Source organism: Pocillopora damicornis, chromosome 7 (genome assembly GCF_964200805.1).
Source record: "Pocillopora damicornis chromosome 7, jaPocDami1.2, whole genome shotgun sequence".
NCBI lineage: Eukaryota > Metazoa > Cnidaria > Anthozoa > Scleractinia > Pocilloporidae > Pocillopora > Pocillopora damicornis.
Window position 1 is genome coordinate 13,835,833 of NC_142676.1, and position 15,897 is coordinate 13,851,729.

Here is a 15,897-nt window from a genome sequence, read left to right on the forward strand (position 1 = left end):
TTCTCAACTAGTAAGATTTAGCCTAAAACAATTCGATTATTTGCTCTCAATTTCTATGCGTAATAGTTGAGTCGGGCTGCACCCTCGTCAACTATCAAACAAAAGAAATCTCAAGCTCATAACCTGATTGTTTGAGAAAAACTCGATTTTCAACGAGTCAGTGCGCAAGATAGATGTACACAATGCGCACACAATGTTGAACATACATCCTCAATCTCTCTTTACTTCTTTTTCTACCTACAAAATATAATAACTGTGGAGACGGTCCTTTCATCTAGGAATTAAAAGTTAACAGAAACCCAACAACAGATTGTTGCAGAAAAAGGAATAACTGAAATTACCGTGATATTTGAACTACAGGCACAAAATTCTAACAAACCAATTAAAAAAACAGTAGCCTTTTCAACTGCATACCTTTTCCACTTATGCTTCCACTCTTTGACTAGTTGCAATCAATAATTCAAAACCAAACAGGAACAATTTCTCATGTTCAGCTCTAGCATGAACTACAGCAAAACTTTGCTTCTCTGACTAACATGTATTAAATGTTCACAGATCACTGTCAGAACACAGAAAGAACAAGCCCAGACACATCTTCTAGTGATAGTCTGATGCTAGTAATCAAACATGCCCGTGCTCCTTTTTCCCTAAGCAGGCTCGTGAACTCTTCAGCTAGTTCGGTGTAGTTACGGTAAGTTCTTGGTAACTCTAACAACGGGCCACAGGTGCAGGCAATTGGTCGCCGCAACTCGCCATCCATTGAGGTAAATAAAACTTCCTGGTGTTCAGGCTTTATATCGCTTTCCATAGTGAATTTCAGGAAAGTGCCCAGAGCTGGAGCATCCAGAGATCTAATAAACTTTTAGAGGTAGTCTAAGCACTGAGTCTTGGCTTCATTTTCTGGTTGACTCTGCGGCATTCTAGCAGTCTTCTTTGCTGATGGCATCCTGGCAGAAGAAAAGTCGTCCAGGCCAGTGAGGCTGCTGAACTCTCGGTACTGTTTGAGTTCTAACACTCTTCCTATTGCCGTCCATTAGCTTTTTTGAAAGTCGTGGTGAATACATGGTAACTTTTCTTTGTCACTGACCATGGTAGCTGCAAACAATTGTTGCCAGAACGTAACAACGACAATTCTTGCTACACCCAAACCTACACCCTCTTCAAGCTTTTCTCTTTCATTGATAATTCTGAAAGAAGAAACGCAATCCAACTAATCTCTGTTCTTAAACAGTGACATCATATCATCTTTCAGGAGGGAGGCTATTTTCAGGCTATTTTGACCATGGAACCTGTCTACAGGCCCAATTTGGACATTTTGTATGACCAATAATGTATACTTACCTTTTGGCTGGCTTCTAGGCTGCTGCTGCAGCGTGGATCTACAATTAGAAAATAACATACCATTAACAAGGATCCAAAACTTGAGGTCTCTTTACTGAAATCTTTCAAATTTCCTTTGGTGAAAGCATGTTCATCTCAGCCTCACTGGCTATTATAATATGCAGTATAATACAGATACCTTTCTTCATCCAGTTCCATAAGTTGCTGAGGCAAAGTTTCAGTAACTGGATCAATGGTCAGCAGCGATAAGTTTTCACAATCTTTGTCATGAGTGGCAATTACATCATGACTAGTACAAGCACCAAAATGTATGAAACTGATCTCTGGGGAACTTGTGGCCATGAAGAGTGATTCATCCAAGGCCCTCATGTACGTGACCACATCTTCATATCCAAGGGTGATATAGTAGTTTCAGGGTGGAATTGTAAACTGGAATGTTCAGGGTGTAGATCTAAGGAGCCTAATCAATCATAGACAGCCACCATCTTTTTTGCTGCTGAAAAAAAACTGCGTTTCTCTTCCCTGGAAAGGATGTTGTGCAACCATTAGCACACGGGTAGAACCACTTTCTGGTTCAACAGGAACTTTTGAAGCCTTTATGGGCCACAATTCCTCCAATTTGGAGAGTTTTTCAATTTCTCCAACTAAAGCTGCTTGCTTTTATCTATCCGGTTCAAGGCTTTTTCAGAACTCTTCATACTGTTCTTTTTTAGGTTTTGCCACAATTTTCTTTCATTTTCAACTTGAGTGTGTAAGTGATGACGCCAGGCCTTGCATTTGTTTTGAGGAGTTCTGGATGACTGACTGTTGCTCGTTTAAGGCCCAAAGACATTGGCCATGACCTCTTTATCATCAGAATCTTCACAGGACTGGCATGTAAGATATAGCTAACTCTTGTCAACTTGTAAGTTTCGAAACATTCTTGAATGGTGAAGGGCTGTTCATGCCCATCAGTGTCTCAAAGTTTATTTATAGCTTCTCCTGTAAAATTAGCCAGATCAAAAGTAAAATCAGAAGTTTTTACTATGGGTGCAACACCTTCTGCAAAAAGACATCTTTATCCATCTCAATCAACTCTTGTTTTGTGGCAGTGAGTGGCACATCCTAAGTGTGGCTGCCACCTCCCCTAGCATACCTTACTGAGACAAACTTGTTCTTACTCTTGTTGAGTTGCATCAGTCCCAACGTAATTCTGGTTTTGGGAGCTCTTGTTGTTGAACTTGTCTCTTCAGGTACACTTGCACTTGGACTTGGGACTTGTACTCAGATGAGTTGATTTTCTATTTTGCTTGTTTCTCTTTCATTATTTCTCCAACCAATTTGCAATTTTTGTTTTCTCTTTCTAAACTGTCCTGCGTCCTGTTTTTTTTAGAACACAAATCCTTTGGGGTACAATCAACTGCAGAACAGTCTATCTAAAGAATTAAACAACACGACGCTTTAATCAGAAAACTTAATTGAGCTTTATAATACATAATGCACGTTCAAAAAAAAAGAGAAATACAGTAGGAGTATGAGCCTACAGACAAGTTTTCCACAGCTTTTTCGAGTTCTCCCAAACTTTCATGTATAAAACTTTCAATCCCTTGGATATACAGGGTACTCAATACAAGAGGGTTTGAGGTACTAAATGCCACAGTTTAAGATGATAAGATGTTGATAGGAAAAAAAAGAGGAATAGCCCTGAATTCTTGTACTTTATTGACACTGTAACATCATTATGTTCGTGTATATTAGTCATATTGACAACTTTTTCTAGTAGATCACAGTAATCAAGAGTATTCATCATGTCTTCTACTAAGCACATAGAACTCCATGCGAAGAGCAAACCAACATGCACGATTGCTTGTACAATAATAATAGTGATTATGTACTAAATACCAAATTTTACTTTACAAGTAGTGAACCCAATAAAAACCACTAACAGAAAGAGGATATTTTGTGGCCTTATTTAATGCTTTTCCTGCTGAAAACTACTAAACTATTGAAATCTGGTTGGCAGAGACTGGGAAAGAGTGAGTTACTTTGCAAACAGAATTTTGATAGGCTTAGGTGTGTTGCCTGTAGAAGTATTAGCCTACATGTACCAAGTTTCATTAGTCTCTGCTTCAAATTGGCAGAGATATTTTTATTCATTAATTTTAGACTTGACAGAATACTGCGTTGAGTGTATGACATCATCAGTCCTCATGAGGTGTTCCCAAGTTTGATTATTTAACCAGTTGATCCATTAAAGCTAGATTGTACAGTTTGTGCAATTCAACCTATTAAGTAGTTGTGGATATTGTCCAGTTGAACCATTTAAGCTAGTCTGACCAATTGAAATACGTCAACCAATTAAGATGGAATAATGATTGTGGATGTATGAAAATCATATATGGGCACCGCGGTGAAGAGACGAATATACTGTATTTCTTGACCAATAAGCCGAGACCCCAAAAGCTAGAGCCCTTTTAACAGACTTGTGTTGTCCAAAAGAAAAAGCAAAACCATCAGCTATAAGGCGTCTTTCAAAAGCTAGAAGCTCAGTAGGTTCTGTCGTGTCGGTCATTGTTAAAACTGTCTCTGTTTTGATGCCACTTTTCGACATAGAAAAAGTATGTCGGACAAAATTATTCACCAAAGAAGAAATAATTCTCCCCATCTTCCTCTGTTTCGAAACAGTAGATTCTCATCATGTTCTTCAGTGTTTGGTGCCATCTTTCGAGAGCTCTTTGACTTTGAGGGTGACATGCGGTTGACGTATACTGTGTGACTCCAAGCTTGTGCATGACGTGTTGAAATATGCCACACAACATTGGAACCTTGGTCAGACTGGATAGAACTTGGGAGACCTACCGGTGTAAAGAGCTTGGTTAAAGCTCTGACTATGACCTTTGCACTGATATTTCTCAAGGGCACGGCTTCAGGAAATCTACTGGATGCACACGCGATGGTCATCAAATACTGGTGTCCAGACCTCTTTTTAGGTAGTGGCTCTAAACAATCAACAACGATTCTTCTGCTGGATGGCTCTTGAAGGGCTGGTAGCGGCTGTAACGGTACTTTTGGAACGATCTGATTCGGTCTCAAAGCCATCTAACAAGTGTGAAACGACTTGCAGTATTGCGCCACAACTTTTCTTAGACTGAGCCAGTACAAATGGTCTAAGAACCTCTGGCAGGTTTTGTTGACACCCAAGTGGCCAGGCAAGGGGGTCTCATCCGCTGTGCTTAAAACGTCCGGTCTGTAGGTCTTTGGGACAATCATCTGGTACTGGACAGCCCACTCCTCTTCTGTGGGAACATGGGGTGGTCTCCACGTTTTCATTAGCACTCCATTCTTCGTAACGTAACAGGTGGGGTTCTGAGATACTTCGCTTTCACTAACACTTCTTGAAAATATAGGTGAGACCTCCAGGTCTTCGTGTTGTTCTGCAATGAGTTGAGAAGTTGACATCTTTTCGACCTGTTCCATTGAACTTTTCTCAGAAAGTACTTATACTGGCTGAGAGAAAGAGGGATTCGGTTGCTCACCCGTAAGGACCTAGCTGATGGCGGTGACAGCTAATCTTACCTCTTTTGTCTCTGGTTTCTAACTTCTTACTTATGGCTCGTGTCACGACACATTATGGGTACAGACGGAGAATTCTCCTCTCTACTGGCTCTGGAGACTTTTCTTAACCACGCTTGTCGGTGACAATAGCATTGACAACTACTGGTGTATACTGGTGTATACTGGTGTATACTAATGTATACTGGTGTATATTGGTGTATACTGTGTATACGGTGGCACCGGGGTGTGCTTGGAACTGATTCCTCTTATTAGAACACTCGCACAAGTGGACGACTTCTCAGAAAACACCAACGTATCACTCAGCAATAGAGACTGCGAGGCTCCAGTGCCTGTCAAGATCTTGATTGGTATGGAGTTGGACGTATCAGTTGACAATGACACCGAACCATGGTGGACGAAGGGCTGAAAAAGATCCATGACAGATTTGCAGGGGCCACTGACTTCACTCACAGCACTTGCTCGAGTCTACTCTCTTAGAACTTTGGAAGGGCGGTGTATCTTCACCAACAGCAGTTAAAGTTAATGTCTTAGCGAGAAAACCATCACGCTTAGGCGCCACTCTCCACTTTTCCGGGCAGCTAGAAATCAGCTGACCAGCTTTTCTGGAAAAGTAACATGTCGGCGGCTTGATGGACTTACCTCGATCAAACTTGTTCTGTCTTGACCATGAGGAGCTGAAACGATTCCCATAATTGTTAGCAGGATTCTGCTTTGGATGTCCTCCGTCATTCTGCCGACTTCTCTGGTTTTGCAAACCATCGTGGTACCAAAGGAGGCAGAACTCTAGCGGGTAAAGTGTGAAGCTGATGGGGTTTTTCCATGAAGTTCACTTTGTGCCTCAACCAAAGCTTATCTGCTAGTCGTGCACCTTTCTCTAAGCTTTGTGCTTTTTGCTCATCGACGAACGCTCGGACATCACCGTGAATGCACCTCATAGACTCCTCTATTAAAACTAGCTGTCATTAACCTATCGTGACTCTCATCTTCCCTCTGCGAATGGCACCGACGATCAAATAACTGTTCCTTACTTCTCGCAAATCCTACATAAGTCTGACTATTGACTTTCTCACGGTCTCTGAACCTCGGCAACTATTTCAGAACCCTTTAAAATAATATCCTTAGCAGTGTCATAATTTGCAGCTTGCTCTACACTTAACTGTGTTTAAATTTTTCTCGCTTAACCGACTAGTACACTCTGTAATTGAATTACCCAGGAATCCGTGGGTCACTTAACATTGCCAGCTACTTTCTGAAAGTGCAAGAAACACTTATCAGCGTCTGCTTCCTGAAATGGAAATACCAACTTAAGATACTCGGTGATATCAAATTTTACCTTTCCTGTCTGTCCTTTCCTTCCATCCTTGCTTGTCTGTCCTTCTCTTCCACCCTTTCTTGTCTGTCCTTTTCCTCCATCCTTTCTTGTCTTTCCTTTTCTTCTCTCTTCTGCCTTCCTAGCATTTCTAACTTTTACAGTTCTAACTCGCTGCTGTTTTTTTTTCCAGTCTTCCCTAGTTGGACTATTTAACCATTCCATCCATGTATGATAGATTGTGCCGCATCTGCAGTTCAAACTGTTAAGCTGAGTGTACATATTGTGCAGTTGAAGCATTTAAGCTAGTTCGAGCATTTCACCTACTTCAGCTAGTCGGGATAGAGACTGCAATTTGTGCAGTTTAACCGTTTCCGCTACTTTGACTATTTCAATAGTCGAAACAATTAAGCTGATTTGTCATGAAAAAATTCAGTTAAATCTTGCGGTTCATGCCGTTGAGCAAGTTAAACTAGTTTGATCATTTCAAGGACGTGAACCAATTACGATAGATTGGGCTATTTTTGGAGTATGATTGTCCACACTAGTTTGACTTTTCAATGATTATGTGTGATTAGCCCGCCTTAGTCACTTTGACCATTTGAACTTCTTCAACCAATTCATATAAAATGAGCAATTTGTGCAGTTTGACTGTCTTTGCTGGTTTGACCTTTTAATCAGTTGAATCGAGGAGGCTACTTTGACAATTTTAACCACTCGAAACAATTCAGCTAGATTGTACAGTTTCTCTGCAGATTCAAGAATTGTGAGTTACTTTCACAATTTGAACGACGTCAACGAATTACGATAGATTCCGCAACTTTGTTCACTAGTTTGACCACCAAACCAGGTGAACAAATATCAGCTACTTGGACCATTTCAACCACTTCGACAAATTTAGCTACATTGTGGAGATTTCTAGATTGAACCTATAAAGCTTTACGCATCCTCTGCAGTTAGACCACTTGAGCAAATTTGACAAGTTGAACTCCTTCAAAGAATCGGGAAAGATTCTGCATTTTTTGCTGTCAGGTTAACGGTCTTCGCTGGTTTGATGTTTTTGGCCAGTCAAATAGTTTAAGCCAGTTAGACAATTTGAACTATTGGAACCAATTCAGCTTCATGGTAAGGTTGAAAACGTGTAACTAGTTTGACCATTTTAGCTACCTCAAGCAGTTAAGTATTGCGCAACTTGTGCAGTTCTACAGCATCGAAATCAGTGTAGGAACACTCATTGTCTTCGGCACCGCCAACCATTACATCCAAAGGTGTCCTCATCTCTCTACCGAACATGAGCTCGAACGGGTTGTGCCCCGTGGAGGAACGAACACTACTGCGATAGGCCATCAGGCAGAAATCAAGGTGCTAATCCTGTGTAGCTGGATTATCTTCAACTCTAGCTTTCAACATGGTCCTTACGTTTTTGTGCAGATTTTCTACTTGGCCATTGCACTCAGGGTGATACACACTGCTGAGCGTCTTGTTAATACTCAGCAGCTGGCACGTTTCCGAGAATGTTCTAGACTCGAAATTACGGCCTTGATAGCTATGAATGCTGTCAGGCACACCTGATCTGCAGATCCAGTTCCTTACAAGCACCTTTGCCGAGGTTGTGGCACGCTGGTTGGACATTGCAAACACCTCAGCCCTGTTAGTAAGACTGCACTGAACTGTTAAGATGTAGCGGTTTCGTCTCCGAGACCGTGGCAAGGGAGCCACAATGTCAATATGGACGCGTTGCGTGGGGTTGCCAGAGGTAAATGACCACAGTGGTGCTCTGCGTTTCGCCCTTGGCTTACACTTGGCACATGTCAGACATCCATCGTAGTAACAATGCACCTCTTTGGTCGTGCCAGGCATCCGGAATCTAGCTTTCATCTTCATTAGACTCTCCATTCCTCCAAGGTGGGCGCCAGCAACGCCACCATGAACTTCGACAAGGGCCTGCTCCACTAACTGTTGCAACCATCCCCAGTTTAGCTTGAGTAGTGTGGGCAGCTGACTTTATATAGAGAACCCGCTGTTGTAGCAACAACAGTTCAAACTGGGCCCAGACAGCACGAGCAGCACAGTGCATCGACGTGAAGTTCCTCAACAGCTGGTTTCCTTCACTCTTTGAACAAACGACAAAGTAGCACGCTGATATCTGGATCATCTCTTTGGGCCTGTGCAACCACTTCTGGGTACCAACAATTTCTCACTTCACGTGGGGTTTCACCGACCGGAAGGTCTCTAGCAACAACCGTAACTTGGGATAATCCTGTTGGAGTACACGATGGACAATTCCCATGTTGTGGTGTGGGCCTTCTAGACAAGGCGTCTGCATTATTGTGTAACCTCCCCGGGTGACGTTGTATCTCAGAATCATACTGTAAGCGGCCCAGCCAACGGGCCACTTGCCCTTGAGGCTCTTTAAAAGACATTAGGCAGACTAATGAGTGATTATCAGTCCTCAGGCGCAATTTTTTGTCCCACCAAGTAATAGCGAAAATGGTCCACATTGTTTACCAGAGCTAGCATCTGTAATCGAGTCCCGCAAGAGTTCTTTTCCTGGTCATTGAAAGAACGACTCTCGTAAGCTATCACACGCTCAGTGTCATTGCATTGCAATCGAGATAAAAAAAAACGCCAATGCCCAAGGGTTGGCTGGCATCTGTGTCAAGTACGAATAATCCTGCATCAGGACTAAAATCGGGATATGCCAAGAAGGGTGCAATGGTCAAGCGATGTTTCAGTTCATTGAAGGCACTTTCTTGTTCCATCTGCAACTGGAAAGAAACACCCTTCCTCGACAATTCGTAGAGTGGTTCTGTGACGATCGAGAATCCAGAAACAAACCGCCCATAGTAATGGCAAGACCAATGAAGCTTTGGAGCTCTTTGATGTCTACTGGGGTTGGCCAAGTTCTGACAGTCTGGACCTTGTCAAGGTCAGTCTTGATGCCACCTGAAGAGACAACATGCCCTGCGAACGAAACTTCTCTCTTTAGAAACCGACACTAAGTTGGCTTCAGCTTAAGAGCAGCAGTTCGTATCCTGTCAAATAATAACCGTAGGCTATGCAGATGTTCCTCGAGGGAAGGGGCCCAGATAATAATATTATCCAAATACGCAAGACAGTGTGTCGGAGTCGGTTCACTGAGTGCTAGATTCATCAATCTCGTAAATCTAGCTGGCCCATTCGTGAGTCCAAAAGGCATAACCCTCCATGGGAATTGTCCACGATGGGTCGAGAATGCTGTTTTGGGCCTGTCCTCTTCTTTTACTTGCATCCGCCGATACCCAGACGCCAAATACAGACAGGAGAACCATGGGCCACCACCCAGCGCTTCCACGACATCATCGGTCCTCGCTAACGGTATTGCATCTTTCTATGGACACAAATTCAGTTTGCGGTAATCAATGCACATACGGTAACTTCCATCATGTCTCCTTACCAAAACAACCGGACTGCTCCAGGGGCTCTGCGACTCTTCAACTCTACCATTCGCTAGCGGCTCGTCCAGCTGTTGATCTATGATCTCCCCCTGGTGCTGTTGGCAACTAAATAAAACTGCTTTAAGTAGCGTTTTCCCTTTTTAAATGCTAAAATACGCTGCTTTCAGCTTCATTGCACCATAAACATGTGTTCGCTTGTTTTCTGTAAAATTGCCCTGTTTCCAGCGTTATTGCAACGGAAAAGATGTTTTGCAAGGCTGCAGCGAGTCACGCTGATTTTTACTTGATTTTACTTAAAACAACGTTTTTGCTTGTTTTTGGCTAGGTTCTGCTGTAATCAGCATCATCTTTCTGTGCAGAACGTTTTCCTCTTTGTTCGTTACCAAACTACAGTTTTGACACTCTATATTACCGAAAGAATGTTTTGGTTTGTTGCCAACTAAATTAAGTTGCTTTGAGCCCTATGTCACACACAAAAAAAGCGTTTGTCCCTTTCTGTGTTTAAAATACGCTGCGTGTAGCTGTATTGCAGGAAAAACATGTTTTGCTTTGTTTGCAGTCAAATTGGGCTGTTTCCAGTGTAATTGCACCGGGAAAAGGTTGTCTGCCAGTTTGCAGCGAGTTACTTAGATTTTACTTGATTTTACTTGATTTTACTCAAAACTACGCTTTTGTTTGTTTTTTGCTAAGGTAAGCTGTTTTCAGCATTATGTTTCTGAGAGCAGGCTTTTCCTTTTTTTCCAAGTTAAACTTCGCTTTTGACCCTTTATCATACGGAAAACACATTTTGGTTTGTTGGCAACCAAATTGGAAGCTTCGAACTTTATGTCAGAAAAAGCAGCCATTTAGTTTTTCGCCAGAAAACACGCTGCATCAAGCTTCATAATACCGAAAATATGTTTTAGTTAGTTGGCACCAAAATTGAGTTCTTTGAGCTTTATATCGCAAAAAGCAGCGTTTTTGCTTTTTGTTTGCTATAACACGTTGCACTCACACAACGGTCTGTTTGCCGTAAAGTTGTGTTGTTTCCATCGTTATTGCACGAAAAAAAGGTTTTCTTCCAGTTTGCAGCGAGTGTCCCTGCTTTTCTCTTGATTTTACTCAAAACCACGTTTTTTCTTGTGATTGGCTGAGTGACAACGGTTTTGCTAGTTTTTGGCTAGGTTACGTTGTTTTCAGCATCATCTTCGTGAGAACAGCCTCAATAGCGTTTTCCCTTTTTAATTGCCAGAGTACGCTGTTTTCAGCTTTATTGCACCAAAAACATGTTCTTGCTTTGGTTACCGTCAAATTGGGCTTTTTCTAGCGTTATTGCACCGCTCACTGGATTTCTTTTCCAGTTTTTTTCGAGTGACGCTGATTTTTACTTGACGGCACTCAGAACAACCTTTTGGCCTGTTTTAGTTAAGTTACCCAGGTTTCAGCATTACGTTTCTGAAAGCAACTATTTTCTCGGTTTTGTAAGTAAACTACACTTTTGGCGCTTTATCTTACCGAAAACATGTTTTGGTTTAGTTGCAGCTAAATTGGAAGCTTCCAGGTTTATGTCAGAAAAAGCAGCCATTTAGTGTTTCGTTGGAAAACACGCTGCTTTGAGTTTTATAGCACCGAAAATATCTTTTGGTTAGTTGGCAACGAAATTGAGCTTCTTTGAGCTTTACATCGTAAAAACCAGCGTTTTTGCTTTTTCTTGGCTACAAGACGTTGCACTCAGCCTTGTAGCACAAAAAAAAAAAATGTTTTGGTCTGTTTGCTGTAAAGTTGTGTGTTTTGCAGTGGTATTGCACCGGAAAAGGTGTTCCTTCAGTTTGCAGCGAGTCCGCCTAATTTTTCCTTGATTTGACTCAAAACAACGCTTTTACTTGTGTTTGGCTAAGTTACGCTGTTCCAGAATCCTTCTTCTGAGAACAACCTTTTCCTCTTCTTTCGAGAGCAAACTACATATTTGACGCTCTATATTACCGGAAAGATGTTTTGGTTTGTTGCCAACTAAACTAGGCTGCTTTGAGCCTTATGTCACAAAAAACAGCGTTTTTTCCTCGCTGTGTTTAAAATACGTTGCGTTTAGCTTTATTGCAGGAAAAACATGTTTTGGTTTGTTTGCCGTAACAGTGGGCTGTTGCCAGCGTTATTGGAACGGAAAAAGGTTTTCTCCCAGTCTGCGGCGAGTCACGCTGATTTGTACTTGATTTTACTCAACGAAACGTTTTCGTCTCTTTCCGGCTAGGTTACGCTGTTTTCAACAATATGTTTCTGAGAACAGGCTTTTCCTTTTTTTTTCCTACCAAAACTGCGCTTTTGACCTTTTATCTTACCAAAACCATCATTTGGTTTGGTTGCAACTGAATTAGAAGCTTCGAGCTTTATGTCACAAAAAGCAGCAAGTTAGCTTTTTACGAGAAAACACGCTGTTTTAAGTTTTATTCAGACGGAAAATATGTTTTGGTTAGTTGACAACGAAATTGAGCTTCTTTGAGCTTTATATCACAAAAAACAGCGTCTTTGCATTTTCGTTGCTAAAAGACGTTCCACTCAACTTTATAGCACAAAAAATATGTTTTGGTTTGTTTGGCGTGAAACTGGGCTTTTTCCATTGTTATTGAACCGGTAAATGGATTTCGTTTTCCAGTTTTTAGCGAGTGACCTTGACTTTATTTGATTGCTTTCAAAAGAACGTTTTAGCCTGTTTTTGGCTAAGTTACACTGTCTTCAGTACTATCTTTCTTAGAACAACCTTTGCCACATTTCCCTACATGAAATACGTTTTTGACGCTCTAACCTATCAAAAATATGTTTTGGTGCGTTTGCGGCGAGTTGGGGCTGGTTTGAGCTTTGTGTCACATCAAAAGAGCGTTTTTCTGCGTGTGTGTTTAAATAAGCTTCTTTCAGCTATATTGCAGGAAAAACATGTTTTGGTTTGTGTGCCGTAGAATTGCGCTGTTTTCGACGATATTGCACGGGAAAAAGGTTTCCGGCTAGTTTGCAGTGAGTCACGTAGAGTTTGACTTGATTTTAATAAAAGCAACGTTTCTGCTAAGTTACGCTGTTTTCAGCATTATCTTTTTGAGAGGAACCATTTTCTGTGTTTTGTAACTAAACTGCACTTTTGACGCTCTCTCTTACCGAAAACATGTTTTGTTTTTTTTGCAACTAAATTAGAAGCTTCGAGCCTTATATCACAAAAAAAACAGCAATTTGGCTTTATGGTTGCAAAATGCGCTGCTTCAACCTTCATAGCACCGAAAACATGTTTTGCTTTGTTAACAACAACATTGGGCTTCCTTGAGCTATATATCACCAAACAAAAAGCGTTTGTGCTTTTTTGTTGCTTAAACACGATGGAATCAGCTATATAGCATGAAAAGGATATTTTGGTTTGTTTGCCGTAAAATTGTGTCGTTGCCAGCGTTATTGCACCTGAAAAAGTTTTTCTTGTAATTTGCAGCGAGTCACCCTGGTTTTTTACTTCATTTTACTCAAAAGAACGTTTTTAGTTGTGTCTGGCTAAGTGACGCCGTTTTAGAATCCTCTTTCTGAGAACAACCTTTACCTCTGTTTTCGTAACCAAACTACACTTTTGATGCTCTATATTCCTGGAAAAATGTTTTGGCTTGTTGGCAACTAAATTAGATCATCTTTGAGCCGTATATCAAAACAACCAGCGTTTTTGCCTTTCTCTGTTTTAAATACGATGTGCTTAGCTTTATTAGAGGAAAAACATGTTTGTGTTTGTTTGCCGTAAAATGGGGCTGTTTCCAGTGTTATTGCACCGGGAAAAGGTTTTCTGCCAGTTTTCAGCGAGTCATGCTGATTTTTATCTCATTTTGCTCAAAAGAAAGGTTTTCGTTTGTTTTGGGCTAAGTTACGTTGTTTTCAGCATTATGCTTCTGAGAAGAGGCTTTTCCCTGGCTTCCTACGTAAACTGTGCTTCTGACCCTTTATCTTATCGAAAACATGTTTTGGCGTGTTGGTAATGAAATCGGATGTTTCGAGCATTTTGTTACAAAGAAACAGCGATTTCGTTTCTCGTTTCTGAATACTCTTTCTCGAGTCTCATAGTAGCGAAAATACGTTTTTGTATGTTGGCAACAAAATCGCGCTGCTTTGAGTTTAATATCACAAAAAAAAGCCTTTTTGCTTTTTCGTTGCTAAAACACGTTGGACTCATGTTTAAAGTACAAAAAACATGTTTGGTTTGTTTTCTGTAATATTGGGTTGTTTTCAGTCTCATTGCACCCAAAAAAGGTCTTCTTCCAGTATGCAGCGAGTCAGCCTGATTTTCACTTGATTTTCTTAAAACAACGGTTCTGCTTTCTTTTGGCTGAGTTACGCTGTCTCAGAATTGTCTTTCTGAGGACAGCCTTGTTCTCTGTTTCCGTAACCAAACTACACTTTTGACGCTCTATATTACCGAAAGATGTTTTGGCTTGTTGGCAACTTAATCAGGTTACCTTGAGCCTAAAGAGCGTTTCTGCCTTTCTGTGTTGAAAATACGCTGTGTTTAGCTTTATGGCAGGAAAAACATGTTTTGGTTTGTTTGCCGTAAAATTGGGCTGTTTCTGGCGATATTGCACCGGAAAATGTTTTCTGCCAGTTTTCGGCGGGTAACTTTGATTTTTACTTGATTTTACTCCTAACAACGTTTCCGTTTATTTTCGGGTGAGTTACGCTGTTTTCAGTGTTATGTTTGGAGGAACAGCCTTCACCTTTTTTCGTACTTAAACTGAGCTGTTAACCCTTTGTCTTACCGAAAACATGTTTTGGCTTTTTGGCAACTACAGTGGCAGCTGCGAGCCTTAGCTCGCAAAAAACAACAATTCGGCATTTCGTTGCAAAATACGCTGCTGCAACGAGAATATGTTTTGGTTTGTCGGCAACAAAATTAGGCTTCTTTAAGGCTTACATCACAAAAAACAGCGTTTTTGCTTTTTGTTGAGAAACGCGTTGCAATCAGCTTTATAGCACAAACACCATATTTTGGTTTGTTCGCCGTAAAATTGTGCTGTTAACAGCGTTATTGCACCGGGAAAAGGTTTTCTTCTAATTTGCAGCGACTCACCCTGCTTTTCGCTTGATTTTACTCAAAACAACATTTTTGCTTGTGTTTGGCTAAGTTACAACGGTTTTGCTAGCTTTTGGCTAGGCTGCGCTGTTTTCATCATCATCTTTCTGAGAACAACGTTTTCTTCTTTTTTTTTGTTACCAAAGTGCCCTTGTAAATTACGCTGCTTTCAGTTTGATCCCACCAAAAACAATTTTTTGTTTGTTGGCAACTAAATTGGGCTGCTTTGAGCTTTATGTTGCTTGTTCCTTGCTAAAATACGGTATTCTCAGCTTTATAGCACCAAAAACATGTTTTGCTTTGTTTGCCGTCAAATTGGGCATTTTCCAGCATTATTGCAGCGGTGAATGGATTTCTTTTCCAATTTTTAACGAGTGACGCTGATTTTTACTTGATGGCACTCAAAAGAACGTTTTAGCCTGTTTTTGGCTAAGTTACGCTGTTTTAAGCATTATCTTTCTAAGAACAACCTTTACCACTTTTTCCTACATGAAATACGTTTTTGACGCTCTAACTTACCAAAACATCCTTTGGTTTGTTTGCAGCGAATTTGAGCTGGTTTGAGCTTTGTGTCAAAAAAGAGAGCGTTTTTCCTTTTCTGTGTTTAAAATAGGCTGCTTTAAGCTTTATTGGAGCAAAAACATGTTTTAGTTCCTGTGCCGTAGAATCGCGCTGTTTCTAACGATATTACATGGGGAAATGGTTTCCTGCTAGTTTGTAGTGAGTCACGTAGATTTTTAGTTGATTTTATTGATCTTACTAAAAGTAACGTTTCTGCTTGTCTTCTCCTAAGTTACGCTGTTTCCTCGGTTTTGTAACTAAACTGCTCTTTTGACGCTCAAAGGTAACCTAATTAAGTTGGCAACAGGCAAAAATATTTTTCCGGTAATATAGAGCGTCCAGAGTGTAGTTTGGTTACGGAAACAGAGAACAAGGCTGTCCTCAGAAAGACGATTCTGAGACAGCGTAACTCAGCCAAAAGAAAGCAAAACCGTTGTTTCAGTAAAATCAAGTGAAAATCAGGCTGACTCGCTACATACTGGAAGAAGACCTTTTTTTGGTGCAATGAGACTGAAAACAACCCAATATTACAGCAAACAAACCAAACATTTTTTTGTGCTATAAAGCTGAGTCCAACGTGTTTTAGCAACGAGAAAGCAAAAAGGCTTTTTTTGTGGCATAAAACTCAAAGC